The sequence below is a fragment of the Coffea arabica genome, chromosome 7e (assembly GCF_036785885.1).
Source record: "Coffea arabica cultivar ET-39 chromosome 7e, Coffea Arabica ET-39 HiFi, whole genome shotgun sequence".
NCBI lineage: Eukaryota > Viridiplantae > Streptophyta > Magnoliopsida > Gentianales > Rubiaceae > Coffea > Coffea arabica.
Window position 1 is genome coordinate 36,437,489 of NC_092323.1, and position 15,198 is coordinate 36,452,686.

Sequence of the window (15,198 nt, forward strand, 5' to 3'; positions counted from 1 at the left end):
GTTTATGTTATGAAAAACTCTAAATAGTCATGAAATAAACAGTAGGGACTATAGTTTTACCATGTTATGAGATCAAGTAATGATTAGGAAAAAAATGCTTGATTGATAATGGATAGTCAATTGTAGTCATGTGCTTGACTTTTGACCTATGTATGGTAAATCAAGTGAAGATAAAAAAAAAAAAAGCTTAATCTACCACCCTCCTAGAAGAGGTTAAACTCTAGAATGAATACTCAGAAGTCGAATATTACATGCACTTATTTATGAGCTATGTTTTGTGAAATGAGATGACATGATTGACATGTTATATGATTTATGAGAATTTTTATGAATATAATCATGTCATGTTACGTGTTTCTATACCACATTCGATGCAGCCACCTCTGGAACCTATGGAATTAAGTGCCATGTTGGACGGAAGCCACTTATGTGTATCACACTCACTTCGCAATGAAATATTTATATGTAATATATGAAAAGATGTCAAATATTTTTCAAATTGATATATGCATGTGGGATTGTGTGACCAAATTTGCAAATATATAGAATGTATATAGTTACATGATCTAGCAGGGAAGTAAGTATTATCTACAGAGTGTACGTCACTCAACCCATATTTCTTTATTTTTTCTTGTAGACCAAGAAAGTAAGATCGTGTACATTTAGCAGATAAGAGAGAAGTATATAGATAGATGCTTTCACTCTGAGAGTAAAGAGTAAAGTGTTTAGCAGAGGTATTGATTTTATTATTTGTCGTATTTCATTAGTAATTATAAGTTTTAAATTTTAGCCAATTTTTAAGTTATGATCATGATGCTTTGTATTCATCAAAGTAAGGTCTCATGAGTACTGTGTGCCACATTACAATATCTGGTCCAAATATTCGGCATTTGGGGCGTGACAAGTAAGATTCCAAGTACCAACAAATTCCATTTAAAATAAAAGTACTTTGAACGTACAACGATCTTTCTTTTCAGAATTATTGCACACACTCTATCATTTTCTTTAACAAATGGTTTATTTTCTTAATTAAGGGAAAGTTTTGATGTTTTAATTTGAATAACATTTAATAAATCTTCTCCCTTATGAATCCTTTTTGTTAATTCCCAAGTTTAAACAAATTAAACTCCTACATTACACTCTCCTACTAGCTGTTGTCTATTTTTTCTTTTTAAACACAAATAATTAATCATTGATAATCAAGATTTGGATTCATATCTTTTTGCATATTCTTACTTGTAGCATTTGTAACATGTTTGCATCAATTGATACATCCACTATGTCACACCCCATTTTTTGTGATAAAAGAAATGGTATTTGTGATGACCCCACCTTCCCTTAGGGCGTACCCCAAGGGTTAGTGAATCGCCTGCCCAACTCTCGCCACGACTCACTCACTCACATTAACTTTAGAGATAACATTAACTGCAAAGTAAGCACAAAATTCCTCAAGAAATATTGCATCTATCCAACTTCACAAAACATTCATACTTAGGTGCACAACTGAACGGATAAAAATACAAGTAATTCAATCACCTCATCAAGTGTAAAAAGGATGGCATTTACTTAAAAGGAGGATTACAACTTTCGAGCTCACTATTTTTTGAATGCCAAATCAATAACACTATAATTCTTCAATATACCATGTACATGCTACAAATCATCCGAATATATAAGCCAAAGTACAAGCCAAAAGTAAGAACTTGAACAACCAGTACTATAATAAAGTATCGGCCAAATACAAGTTTAAAATTCCTAATGCAACTAGTGCTATTTTTGTCTCTCTCATTCCCGCACCCTGTTAAGGAAAACAAATAAAGGGATGAGCTAAAAGCCTAGTGAGGTTCCAGGAGAACATGCAGTCAAATTGGCAAGATATTTTCCACATAACTCAAAATCTTAGAACAAAGATAATAAACAGTTACAAATAATGTTATGGACCGTTCACACATTCAGATAAGCATTTTAACACCAGCAAGAAAAATGATACGATACTGATACAGTGGCTTCCGCCAGATTCTAGGCAGAGCACCCAGGATTCAAACGTTAATACAGCTGATATGGTGGCTCCTGCTAGAATTCAAGCGTAGCACTTAGTCTCGTACAGTGTTTCACTTGCAGCCAGTTCTGCAGCAACATTTTTCAAGTCCGTTGACATTCCGTCAATGTTTCAAATATAGTAACAAGGCCAGTAGAACACCATTTATCTCCATCCACCCATCAACCCCCTACCAGGCTCGAACACCAAATAGAAATAGTGGTGGTAATACTCGAGTATACTCAAGCAAGAACAAGTATGGTCGATGAGATAACTTTCCAATCGACTTAATTAAGATAGAGATACTGAGACGGGAATGAGAGGCACCTCCCACTCGGATTGAACGTGGTACATGCTACCACTCAACACTTACAAATCAAGCACAAGTACAAACACAAGTACAGGTCAATCAACTTCAAGCAAGTACAAGATCATTCAAAAAGGGGAGGACGAGTGCGAATAAGGACACACTCGCCTAGCCCTGACCAAGTCACAAATAATGCCTAGCATGTCACATTTTCAAGTATTTCAAACCAATATACAGGTCACATGCAAATCAAGTTACTTGTACATGCATGAATGAGATATCAAGTGTATAGTCGATTTAGGTCAAGTGTGATAAAGTACACACTGGCTTATGAAATGGCAAATCAAGTGACTAGCAAATTTCTAGCAACAATGAGCAGGGAACATGCAGTTGAAACACTCACCGTGTTTAGAAAAGTTAACTTTCCTCGGTGAAAGGATCCGCGGGTTCGCTTTTGAAACCTGTAATCAAATACATAAGATAAGTGAACTAAAGAAGTTCACCATTTTAAAACATTTGGATAAAGTAGTCGAAACCCCAAGTATAAGCTTTTAGTCCAAAAGTATCACCTATCCTTGCTCAAACCACAAGGGAAAACTTTTGACGCTAAAGTCAAAAATACAAATTTAAACAGGACAAAATAAAGTTTCAAATGAGGCAAGGATATGGTAAGGTGATATAATAACGTTTACTCTTGTCAAAATGTTCAACAAGCGACTCGGGAAGAAAAGTCACTGGTTCTTTAAAACACCCTAATTTTAAAGGAAAACTCATGTATAAGAAGTGATCTAGAGGTTAACTAGGCATAGTGGTCTAAAAGCCATAAATTCACCATCCAAGTACCAAGTTATAGTTAGAATTCTTCTTCATAAGTCCTACCATCCTATACTAAACCTTTAACACCATCAAATAAGGATTTCATGCTACATGCTATTCGAATAATGACTAAGTACCCAAAGAAATAAGATAAAATAAAAATAATTTCGGATCCTCACAGTATTTACAAAAAATGTGTTTTTCATTTAAAAATATAAGTAAGAAAGGGCCTAAAATGGAACTTTAAAGAATGCAATAATTTGGGTCCAAAATTTAGTCTAAAAAGGTTTTTTAAAAAAAAATAAGAGTCACCATTTGCTATTAAGTTTAGATGTACCAAGTCATCCAAAAATATTTTTAATAAAATTAAAATAACACAAAAATAAAACAAAATAAAATCCTTTCCGACAACTCCAGGTCTTTGAAAACAAGAGAAAATGAGTTTAGAAATCACGGTTGGAGAAAGAAAAGGCAAAGGTTCGATTGGCTCAATCCTAAAGTATCTTTTCAACCTAGTCTAAACTAGTTGCGAGGTTTGATCAAAATTTTACTAATCTAACCCTTAAATTTATTACGTTTAAATGTTTTCTATATGGATGCAAACCTAAATTTAAAGAAGATATCGAAAGGGGCAAAATGTCGATTTAAGATTTATTGATACCATCGCATTAATTGTGAAATCCAAAACAATCCTTTGAAAGGGTCATGAGTATGCAAAAATGTGACTCAAAAGAAATGAAAGTTATAATGTATATATAGAAGTATACATGACCAAAACGATTGGAATGCAACATAATAGGTATAGAAGACAAGAGACTCGTGTCACAATTTTCTTTTTATAGGGAAATTAGTGGAGTACTTAAGCTAGAAAGCTATAATTGTCCATTTCCCATATTGGAAAAGTGACCTTTTAATCTTGACAAGCAAATGAACTAACATATTTTTTAATTTTCTAAATGAGATGCAATTATAAATGATATGATTCACACATATAGAGGGTAAAGGGAATAATATAAGAGGGCAATATCATACAAATGAGAAAGTGTCCTAAAAATAGAAACAGTGTATGAAAATACAATGAATAACACACAAAAGATGAATCTAACGCGTGAATAATCTAAGGATCTAACATTGAACTAACCCATTTCTAGAAATCCACACTAGCATTGGACTAGTAAGGAAGTGGAGAGAGAAGTCACAACTAGTGTTGGACTAGTGTAGTGACATCATGCATTTATAATACATAATAAAACAAATAAAGCATGAATAAAAACAAGTAAACATATAAGAGCACATAGCACATGACACATAAGTATAATATCTAAATGCAAAAATCCTAAAAAAAAACGGGTAAAACATATAAGCATGTAGGCACATAAACACAGGAAACCTATCTATTACAATGGGGGACCGAACTACAATCTAAAATGGGAAAAAATATAATAAAATAAATCTATCTATCCTATCTATTACATTTAGGAACCTAAATACAATCTAAAATGGAGAAATATAATAAAATCAATCTATTTATTCTATCTATTACATTGGTCTATCTAATTACAACTTTTGGCAAAAATATTACATATCTATTATATCTTGAGGTATTTAAGTACCTCCCAAATAATTATAAAATTAACTAAATAAACATTAAAAGATTGAATAAAATAGTTAAATTAATTAAAAAAGTATAAAAATATATAAATATACAGGAACACGTAGGAGCACATAAGAACATATAATCGAAATTAAAAGAGTAGTAGGGGTACCTCCCTTTTGAAGTGGTGACTAAATAGCATAAAGTTACCCTATTTATACTCAAAATCAATAAAAGAATCATGACACTAATTTAATTGAGAATATTTTAAAAAAAAGCTGTACTAAATTCACATTATTATGTTAAAAAAAGTAAATAAACTTAAAACACTGAACATTTACAATTTAAATGCATGCAAGAGAAGCATAATTAACAACTAAAGGAAGGGAACAATTATAGTTAAGGAATAAAAAACTATTAGGGACTAAATTACAAAAATTTAAAAGTTTTTGGTCCAAATATAATTTTATAAAAATTAGCGATCAAAATTAAATAAAGATAAAGTTTAGGGATCAAAATGCAATTAACTTTAGGGTCTAAATGAAAGAAATTCAAAATTTTTAGGTCATAATAAAATTACTCAAAAGATCAGGGACTAGGTTGCAAAATTTGTTTCAGGTATAATTTTTTTAGCCAAATATCTAGATACAAAATTGGGCCATCATTTTTAGTATATTGGGCCGAATAAGCTAGCCTAAAAGAAAAACGCAGGCTAATTCATTAAAAAATAGGTGAGCCCAAAGAAATTTTAGGCAAACTTAAATACAATGGAAACGTTGGGTTTAGTTCCAAAAGTCCAGTCACAAGTCCAATGAAAAACAAATACAAGCCCAATGTTTTTTTATTTTATATTTGTTCTTCCTTTTTCTTTCTTTTCTTTCTTTCCTTTCTTGTTCTTGTTCTTCCCTTTTCTTCTTCTTCTTCTGCGACCTGAAGCTATGGCGGCCGGCGTCCATGGCAGATGCTAGCAGTGACACCATCGCCAGACAGTGGCTGATCGCTGGTGACCTCTCTGGTTATAAAAATTCACCAAAATACACCTTCTCACTCGATTTTTTGCGTAGAATTCGTTTCCAACCTTAATTTTTCACAAAAATACATGAAAAATTCTCAAAATAGCAATTTACAGCCGGATTTTATTTTTTTTAAATCACTAAAATCTTCACCCAAAATCCCAAAATTTATACCAAAACATTCCTTATGATTTCTACAATCCAACCATAATTCACATTTGCAAGAGGAAGTGCAAGAACAATTTGGAGAGGTTCTTTTTCGGCTACATTTGTTATTGAGCAAGAGGATTTGTTCATTAAGCATTTGGGAGCGGCTGGTGTGCTTCATTTACAGCATTTAAGGGGTGATCTTGATCACTCTTGGAGTAGACTGGCTCACACATGTTGGAAGGAACACCGGCTGGAGGTTGTTGCTTGGTCGCCACCGGCATTGAATTCTTTCGAATTGAATGCAGATGCGAGCACGGTTTCTGATGGAGCATTTGCAGGAGGGATTTTGTGTAATCATGAAGATAAACTAATTTTGCCTTTTACAAGAAATTTGGGGAGGTGGATGCGCTCATGGCTAAAGCTTTATATGTATGTTTGGGTCTATAGCTTTGTAAAGAGAGGGGTCTCAAGCATTTTGAGATGGAGGTGGACTTGCAGGCTCTTGTGCACTTCAATGTTTTCAAAATTGGACTGGACCGGCCGGTTCAACAGGTTGGACAGCGAACCGGACATGCCACCGGTCTGATCTAGAGATAAAGCCGGAGATTAATGAAAAACTGTTAGAAACCGGATGACCCAGACTAACCGTGAAAAATCGCGGTTTTTAAACATTGCAAAAATAGTTTCAAGATTGCGGGCACTAAGAATCGAATGCCAGACCTTGGGATTGCAACAAGGATTCCTTACCATTGAACCACAGATAGCGGACAAGCTTATTTTGTGTAAACATCTACTTAATTAGTTAACTTATTAAGTGAAAAACTAAAAATACCCTAAGACACATCAGACTCATTTCTTTGTTTGCTTCAATTCCTCAGCCGCGGCTTCTCCTCTATTCTGTTTTCTTTATCCTCTTCTCCTTTTAGCATTTCAGCGTCGGCGGCAATAACCATCTTGAGCTATTTTTGTATGATTTCTTCGGCTCAGTTGCAGAGTTGCGATTCACAAGTAAAATTTGAAGGAAATCCAAAGAAGTACTAATCTAGTAGTCTGGTCTCTCTTTTTTTTTATATTTTTTTTACATGAATTCGTCCTTTTTGGTCTATTTTTGTTTATAGATAAAGATAATAGGAAATATAAGCTTGAAATACTGAAATATTTACAGATATGGTTGAATGCTGTCAAAGCCAAGGTGCATAGGACTGTGCCCTATCCTTACTGGAATTACATTTTTCAGAAATATAAGCATAATTTCAAGAATTTCTGTAATACAGGTCTAAATTTATGGCTTGTATTTATGTTTTTCTAGCATTTTAGGATTGTTAAATATGCATTTTGATAATGTACACTATCTGTTTGGTTTTTGGCCTGAAAGAACCTTGTGAAATGATTTTAATGCTATAGTCAAGTGATATACGTTGTCACTATATTTGAGTCTTTGATGATCTTGATCCCCGTTCTTTTGATGCTTACAAAACAATTGGATAATACTAATATTTTTCAATGAGAAAGCTTTTCAGCTCTGAAGAAATTTGATTCAAAAAATAATTGAAAGAAGAAAAAGGAAGTCGAAAGATGTCTGACGCTCACAATGACAATACCGGACGTTCGACAGACAGGACAAATACCGGACAATCATATCGAACGAAGAACATCATCACCGGATGTCCGAAAGAATTCATATGACATCTCAAACTCTCTGTCCGCTTTCGGACGCAAGCATCGGACGAAGAATATCATCACCGGACATCCGAAAGAATTGAAATGACTTCTCAAACTCTCTGACCGTTTTCGAATGCAAGCACAACTAGTTGACTCTTCAGCTACCTTCTATTCGTTAGAAGTCTTAATGAAACACTTTTTTGGTCCCATATAAATAGTGCATGGTTAGAAATTTAAGAAGGACTTTTGCACATTGAATACAAAAGATTAAGAGTAATTTTAGTGAGAAAATATTTTCCAAGGAACATTTGTACTCTTTGTGGTGTAAGATTCTTTGTAAGGTTTTCATTTGTGAGAGAATACTTCAATAATGTAGTTTTGTGAGGGTTATCCTGAGAGATTGTAAAGCATCCTAACTTGACCAAGTGAATCTTGGGGTAAGGAGGAAGTGAGCCTTCCTTTGTACACAAGATTGGTTGTATTTCATCAATTTGAAGAAGATTGTTTTGTGAGTTGATCTTTGAGTTCAAGAGGAGTTTGGTAGTCAATTGGTTTGTAATTCTTCTCTTTTTATTATCATCTTGTGAACCTTAAATTGCATATCTCTTCTACTTTTCTTAAGTGATATTACTCATTTATTGATTGATTCATTGTGTGATCAATTAGAAAAGAGGCTAAATTTTGTATTAAGCAAAAAGTGCCCATAACCTGATTAATTTTTTAAACAACCTAATTCATCCCACTCTTAGGTTGTCTTTGGGACTAACAATTGGTATCAGAGTTTGGTCTCCTTCAGATTAAATTCAAGCGGTTTAGGTGTAAAGATAACAACTAACAATGTCATATTTTTTGAAGGACAATCTGTAACTAGACCTTCAATGTTTAATGGGTCAAATTATGTGAGTTGGAAAGAGAGAATGATTATTTTCTTGCAATCGATTGACATTGAATTGTGATTTATTGTTAATAAAGGTCCATATGATGCCTCAATAGAAGATGAAAATACTCATAGATCTAGATTGAAAACAAGAAATGAATTGACTGCAGAGGATAGAGCTCATCTCACCTTAAATGCAAAAGTTATGAATGTGTTATATAGTGCTTTAGACTCAAATGAATTTATTAGGGTCAAAGACTGTAAGTCGACTAAAGAGATTTGGGACAAATTGAAAGAAATTCATGAAGGTAATGAGAATGTTAGAGAACATAAAAAATCTATCTTGGTTATTAAATATGAGTCATTTAAGATGGAACTTCATGAAGATATTGATAAAATGTATTGTAGATTTAATGATCTTATTAAGGATTTAGAGGTTCTAAAAAAGAAATATCCTTAGGAGAGAAAAACAGAAAAATCTTGAATGCTTTGTCTAAAGATTGAGAGAGTAAAATGACTGTTATTGAAGAGGCGAAAGATTTAAATTTAATGCCTATTGAATCTCTTATAAATTCTCTAACTTCTTATGAGTTGAAACTTAAGACCAAAATACAAGAAAAAGAAGATGCAAAAGTAAAAAGGAGTGTTGCTCTAAAAGCATTTCAAGATGAAGATGACTCGATTTCATTAGATGGTGAAGATATGGATGTGATGACAATGATCTAACTCTCATCACAAAAAGTTTCAAGAAAAGCCTCAACAAAAGGAGATTCAGAAAGGAGAACCTAGCAATTCGAATTCCAATCAATTCAACAATACAAAAAATAAAGGAAAACAAGAGACCAACAAAAAGTAAGGTAAAAAATGCTATGAGTGCAGCCAACTTGGACACTATATGAGTGAGTGTCCAATGAAGAAGAAGAAAGAAGGGAAAGTTGAAAGAAAATCAAGATTCAACAACTTCCAAATCACATGGAATGAGTGCAAATCCGCTGGTAAAATTGTAGAGGAAGAAGAATCTGCTCAAATAACTTTTATGGCCGTTGGAGATAATGAGGTAACAACTTGTAACCCTCAACTTGAAAGTGATGATGAAACTGATGATGATTTTGAATCCTCCATTAAAAAATTGTATGATAGTTTGAAAGAATCTTATGTTACAAACAAGGAATTAAAACACAAAATTAGTTTTCTTCTTCAGGACAATGCACATCTTTTTCAGGAAAATAAAAAATTGAAAACTGAAAATGATTATTTGAAAAATGGTAAGATTGATCAATAAAATGAAATTGATAGAAAAACAAGACTTTGTGAAATGTTCAAAGAGGAACAAGGTGATTTGAAAAGAAGAATGGACAATCTAAATTAGTTTCTCCAGCTTAAAAAATAAAACTATTTTCAAGAAAATGGATCAAAGTCTCATCTTGACACTCATGAAAAGAAGATAAATTCTAATGCAAATAAATTTACTATTCATAAGAAAAAAGAAGTAAGATGTATTAAACCTTTTCATATAAATAACTCTTTGATTATGTGTAGTTTTTGTTGTAAAAAATGTCACATGAAAAGTGATTGCTATATGAGGAAGAACATGAGAAAAGGCATGAAATGCATGCGGATAGTTAGACATGATACTAACTCTCAAGAACCCAAAAGATTAAAGAGTACCAAATATTATTTCTTGAATTCTTGTGTAGGTGATGTCGCGCCCCATTTTTCGCAATGAAAAAATAAAAATAGGAGGGTGTTTACAAAAGATGGCATTTTTTTATTTAAAAATAAGTAAAAAGGACCTAGAATGGGACTTTAAAAAATGCGACAATTTGGGTCCAAAATTTAGTCTAAAAGGGTTTTAAGAAAAAATAGGAGTCGCCACTTGGTATTGAATTTTGGTGAACCAAGTCACCCAAAAATATTTTTTTGACAAAAATAAAATAAAATATAACCCTTTTTGACAACTCCAGGTCTTTGAAAAACAAGAGAAAATGAGTTCGAGAGTTACGATTGAAGAAAGGGAAGTCAAAGATTCGATTAATTCAAACCTAAGGCACCCTTTCAACCTAGTCTAAGCTAGTTGCGAGGTTTAGTCAAAATTTTCCTAATCTAACCCTTAATTTTATCGCGTTTGGATGTTTCCTACATTGATGCAAATCTAAATTGATAAAAATATTGAAAGGGACAAAATGTTCATTCAAGGGTTTAATTGAATCAATCGCATTAATTGCAAAGGCCAAAATAATTCCATGAAGGTGTCACGAGTATGCGAATGATTAAATTAAAAGAAAAGAAAAGAAATTAAATTATATACATAAGGTATAAGTGAGCAAGGAAAAAGGAATGCAAGCAGAACGGGTACGAGGGACAAAAATTCGTGACATGATTTTCTTATATAGGGATTAATGGAGTATTTAAACTAAAAAGTTATAATCACCCATTTCCCATATTTAAAAAATAATTCTCCAAACATGAACAAACAAATGAACTAAGTTAAATGAGATGCAATTCTAAATGACATGATTAACACATGAAGGATAGGAGGATAATAGATAATAGGGAATATCATGCAAATGGGAAAAGATCCTAAAAATGAAAATGTGCGTGAAAATGTAATGAATATCACACAAAAATGAGTCTAACGCAAGAATGATCCAAGGATCTAGCGTTGGACTACCCCATTTCTAAAAACCATTACTGGCGTTGGACTAGCAAGTAAGTGGAGGGAGAAACCACAACTAGCGTTGGACTAGTGTGGTGATGTCATGCATTAACAATTCATAGTGAAACAAATAAAACGTAAATTAAAACAAATAAACACATAAGAGCACGTAGCACATAACACGTAAACATAATATTTAGATGCCAAAATCTTAAGAAAAATGGATAAAACATATAACACATAAGCCACATAAATACGCAACTTATCTATTACATCGGGAAATCTAACTACAATTTAAAATGGGAAAGATATGATAAAATAAAATTAGTTATCCTATCTATTACATTTTTGAGGTATTTAAATGCCTCTCGAATAATTATAAAATTAACTAAACAAACATAAGAAAATTTAAATGAACATTCAAATCAAATAAACAAAGCATATAAAAATATATAAACACATAGGAGCACGAAGGAGCACATAGGAGCACATAAGAGCACGTAATTGGCATTGAAATAATAATAATGGGGTACCTCCCTTTTGAAGTGGTGACTAAACGGAGTCAAATTGCTCTATTTATACTTAAAATGAACAAAAAAATCATGGCACCAATTTAATTGAAAAAGTAATAATAATAATGAAAATTCACCTTAATATGTCAAACGTAAATAAATTTAAGAATATCTAAAAATTACAAGTTAAACATACTCAAAAGTAACATAATTGGTTATTAAAGAAAAGAAACAATCATAATAAAGAGAGTCAAAATTCACCAAGGACTGAATTGCAAAAATTGGAAAACTTTTAGGGACAGAAATTATATTTTTCCAAAGTTTGGGGGTCAAAATTAAATGAAAGATAAAATTCAAGGACCAAAGTGAAATTAATTTAAGGACCTAAGTGAAACAAATTAAAATGTTCTGGGCCACAGTGAAACTACTCCAAAGATCAGGTGTTAAAGTGCAACTTTCGATTTCTGATTTGGGCAGAAAAAGGCATCGGGCCTCCCTTTTTATTTTACTTGGGCCGAATCTACGTAAGCCCAGCCGAAAGTCCAATTCAAAACACACAGGCCAGCCCGTCTTTTATCACTCAAGCCCGATCAAAAAACACATGGGCTCCAACCTCCTAGCCCAACCAAAACCCGAAAGATATAAACCAAAACCCAACAAAAAAAACAATTACAAGCCCACTAGAAAAAAAATTCTTTTCTTTCCTTTCTTTTCTTTTTTTCTTCTTCCTCCACTTCCAGTCGTTTCCCTCCCTTCTTCTTCTCTACCGAGGAGCTGAAGCTCCCTTCTGGCTGGCGGCTATGGCGGTCGCCAGCGGCACCACCGCCGGACCGCCGGTCACCGGCGACCTCTCCGGTCGTCAAAATTTCTCAAAATACACCTCTCATTCCATTTTTGGGCTTAGTTTTAACAAAAATTGACCCTAAAGTGACCAAAATGTCAAAAAACAGTCCAGTTTTTATTTTTTTCAAATCACCCTATCTTTCACCAAAAATTATAAAAATCATACTACAACACTCTTACAACTCCTACAATACAAATATGATTTTATTTTGACAAGAAACAACATAAAATGGCCAAAATAAAGCACAACAGCCCCTAAAATTTATTTTTTTTTGTTGCCTTTTATGCTATAAAAGTGACACAAAACTTAATCAAACAACCTCCCCAAACCATTGACTAGTCATGATTATTCATTTTAACAACAATACATGTACAAAATTAGCATTTTAATCCAGTTTTTTCATCTTGGCATTTTTTCAAACGGTTAATATGCATGCATAAGAAACATTTCTTTTTCCTCAATCTAGTTCATGCCATTTCCCAATTTTTTAACAATACAACAACAACAATGCAAGGCAGCCAGCAGAAACGAAAGAAAACTAAACAATGAAGCATTGATTTAATGTGCTAGACAAAACTAAAAATTACCTCAATGTAGGTGTGTGTGAGGTTGAGATGGAACCAAGAGGAGTTGGGGAAGATTTTTTTCTTCTTCTCTGTTTCTTTCCTCCGCCCAAGTCCGAGAGAAGGAGAGAGTGAGGGGTCAGGCTGCAAAATTCCGAGAGCTTCCCTTCCTCTTCTCTCGTGCGTTTCCTTTTTCTTTTTTTTTTTTGGTCTTGTCTGTTGAGAGACAAGAGAGAGCCGAAAGAGTCCTTTAGGAGCCAAAAAAAAGTGGAGAGTTGGTTTTTTTTTCTTGTTCTGGCTTGTCTGATGGTGGAAAGAAAAAAAAAGGCCGAGAGAGTCTATATTGGGAGGAAAGTGGAGTTTGTGTGCTTGGTTGACCAAAATGATGATCTTTTCCACTTAATGAAAAGAAAGAAGCATGGCAATTGAGTGTGAAATGGGATAAGTGTATTTGGTGGAAAAAAAATGATTATGATGATTTGATTTCTTGATTTTCTCCTTTTTTTGTTGCTATTTTGCTTTGTTTTTTTTCTTTTTTCCTTTTGCTTTGTTTTTTTTCTTTTTTTTTCCCTAAAATAAACATGTAAAAATGAGAAAATTACACATTAAAATGTAATAAATAAATAAATAAATAAAAAACTTATCAAATAGATAAAATCCAATAAAACATTAAAAATTGACAAAAATTTGGTGTCTACAGACGTAGACACCAAATTGCTTACCTGTTTCTTTTAACTGCACCTAAGCCAAAATAATAAACCAACACTTGGCTATAATTATTGAGCAAAATGATGCAATGAAATTATAAAAACGTGACCGAACTCATGTAGAGTTGCCTACGTATCCCGCCATGGGAATCAGGTCAAACGTAGTTCAAATGCAAGTTATTCGAACGACTGACGCTTTTGAAATGAGGACTGACCCCAAAATTTTAAAATGAACTGACCCAAACAAAAAATTTAAAACGGGACTGACCCAAACCAGAAATTAAAAATGGGACTGACCCAAACAAGAAATTTAAAATGAGACTGGCCCGAACAAGAATTTAAACATGAGACTGGCCCAAACGAGAAATTTTAAATATGGGACTGACCCGAACGAGAATTTAAACATGGGACTGACCCGAACAAGAAATTTAAACACGGGACTGACCCGAACGAGAATTTATCATGGGACTGACCCGAACAAGAATTTAAACATGGGACTGACCCGAACAATAATTTAAACATGGGACTGGCCCAAACGAGAAATTTTAAATATGGGACTGACCCGAACGAGAATTTAAACATGGGACTGACCCGAACAAGAAATTTAAACATGGGACTGACCCGAACCAGAATTTAAACATGGGACTGACACGAAATAGAATTTAAACATGGGACTGACCCGAATAGGAAATTAAACATGGGACTGACCCGAACGAGAAATTAAACATGGGACTAACTCGAATGAGAATTTAAACATGGGACTGACCCGAACAGGAAATTAAACATGCGACTGACCGGAACAGGAAATTAAACATGGGACGGACCCGAACAAGAAATTTAAACATGGGACTGACCCGAACGAGAATTTAAACATGGGACTGACTCGAACGAGAAATTTTAAACACGGGACTGACCCGAACGAGAATTTAAACATGGGACTGACCCGAACAAGAAATTTAAACATGGGAAATTTCAGTATATTTACCTGAAAATAGCCCAAATTTTGCCCCAGTAGAGGTTAAGTTTATGCATCTGAGCCAATAGTTGATTCTGCATTGCCATGTTGTTGCACTTTTTGATCAAACTTGCTTGCAACATTTTTCGATCAGCCTTTGGTCACTGGAGAACTCTTTCCTATACCGACTCCAGTGCAAGTTGTGATTGTTTTCATTTATGCATGAAATTTTTCTGCAAAAGAGAAAGAACAAAGAAATTGCCACCATCATTTGATCCGTTTCCCTTTGAGAATCGTGTAAACATGAGTCTTTTGATGCCTTCGTCCACTTATGCTGTGGCATTTTTCCAGACTGACCAGGTATGCATTTTGCCATATTGTGAAACCTGCGTAGTTAGCTTTACTGAATCTCAACCATTTCCAAAAGATGACTGAATCCAAGTATGCTTCGAATAAACCATAGGGATTGTCATTCACCAAAATTCAATGATAAAATAATAAAAA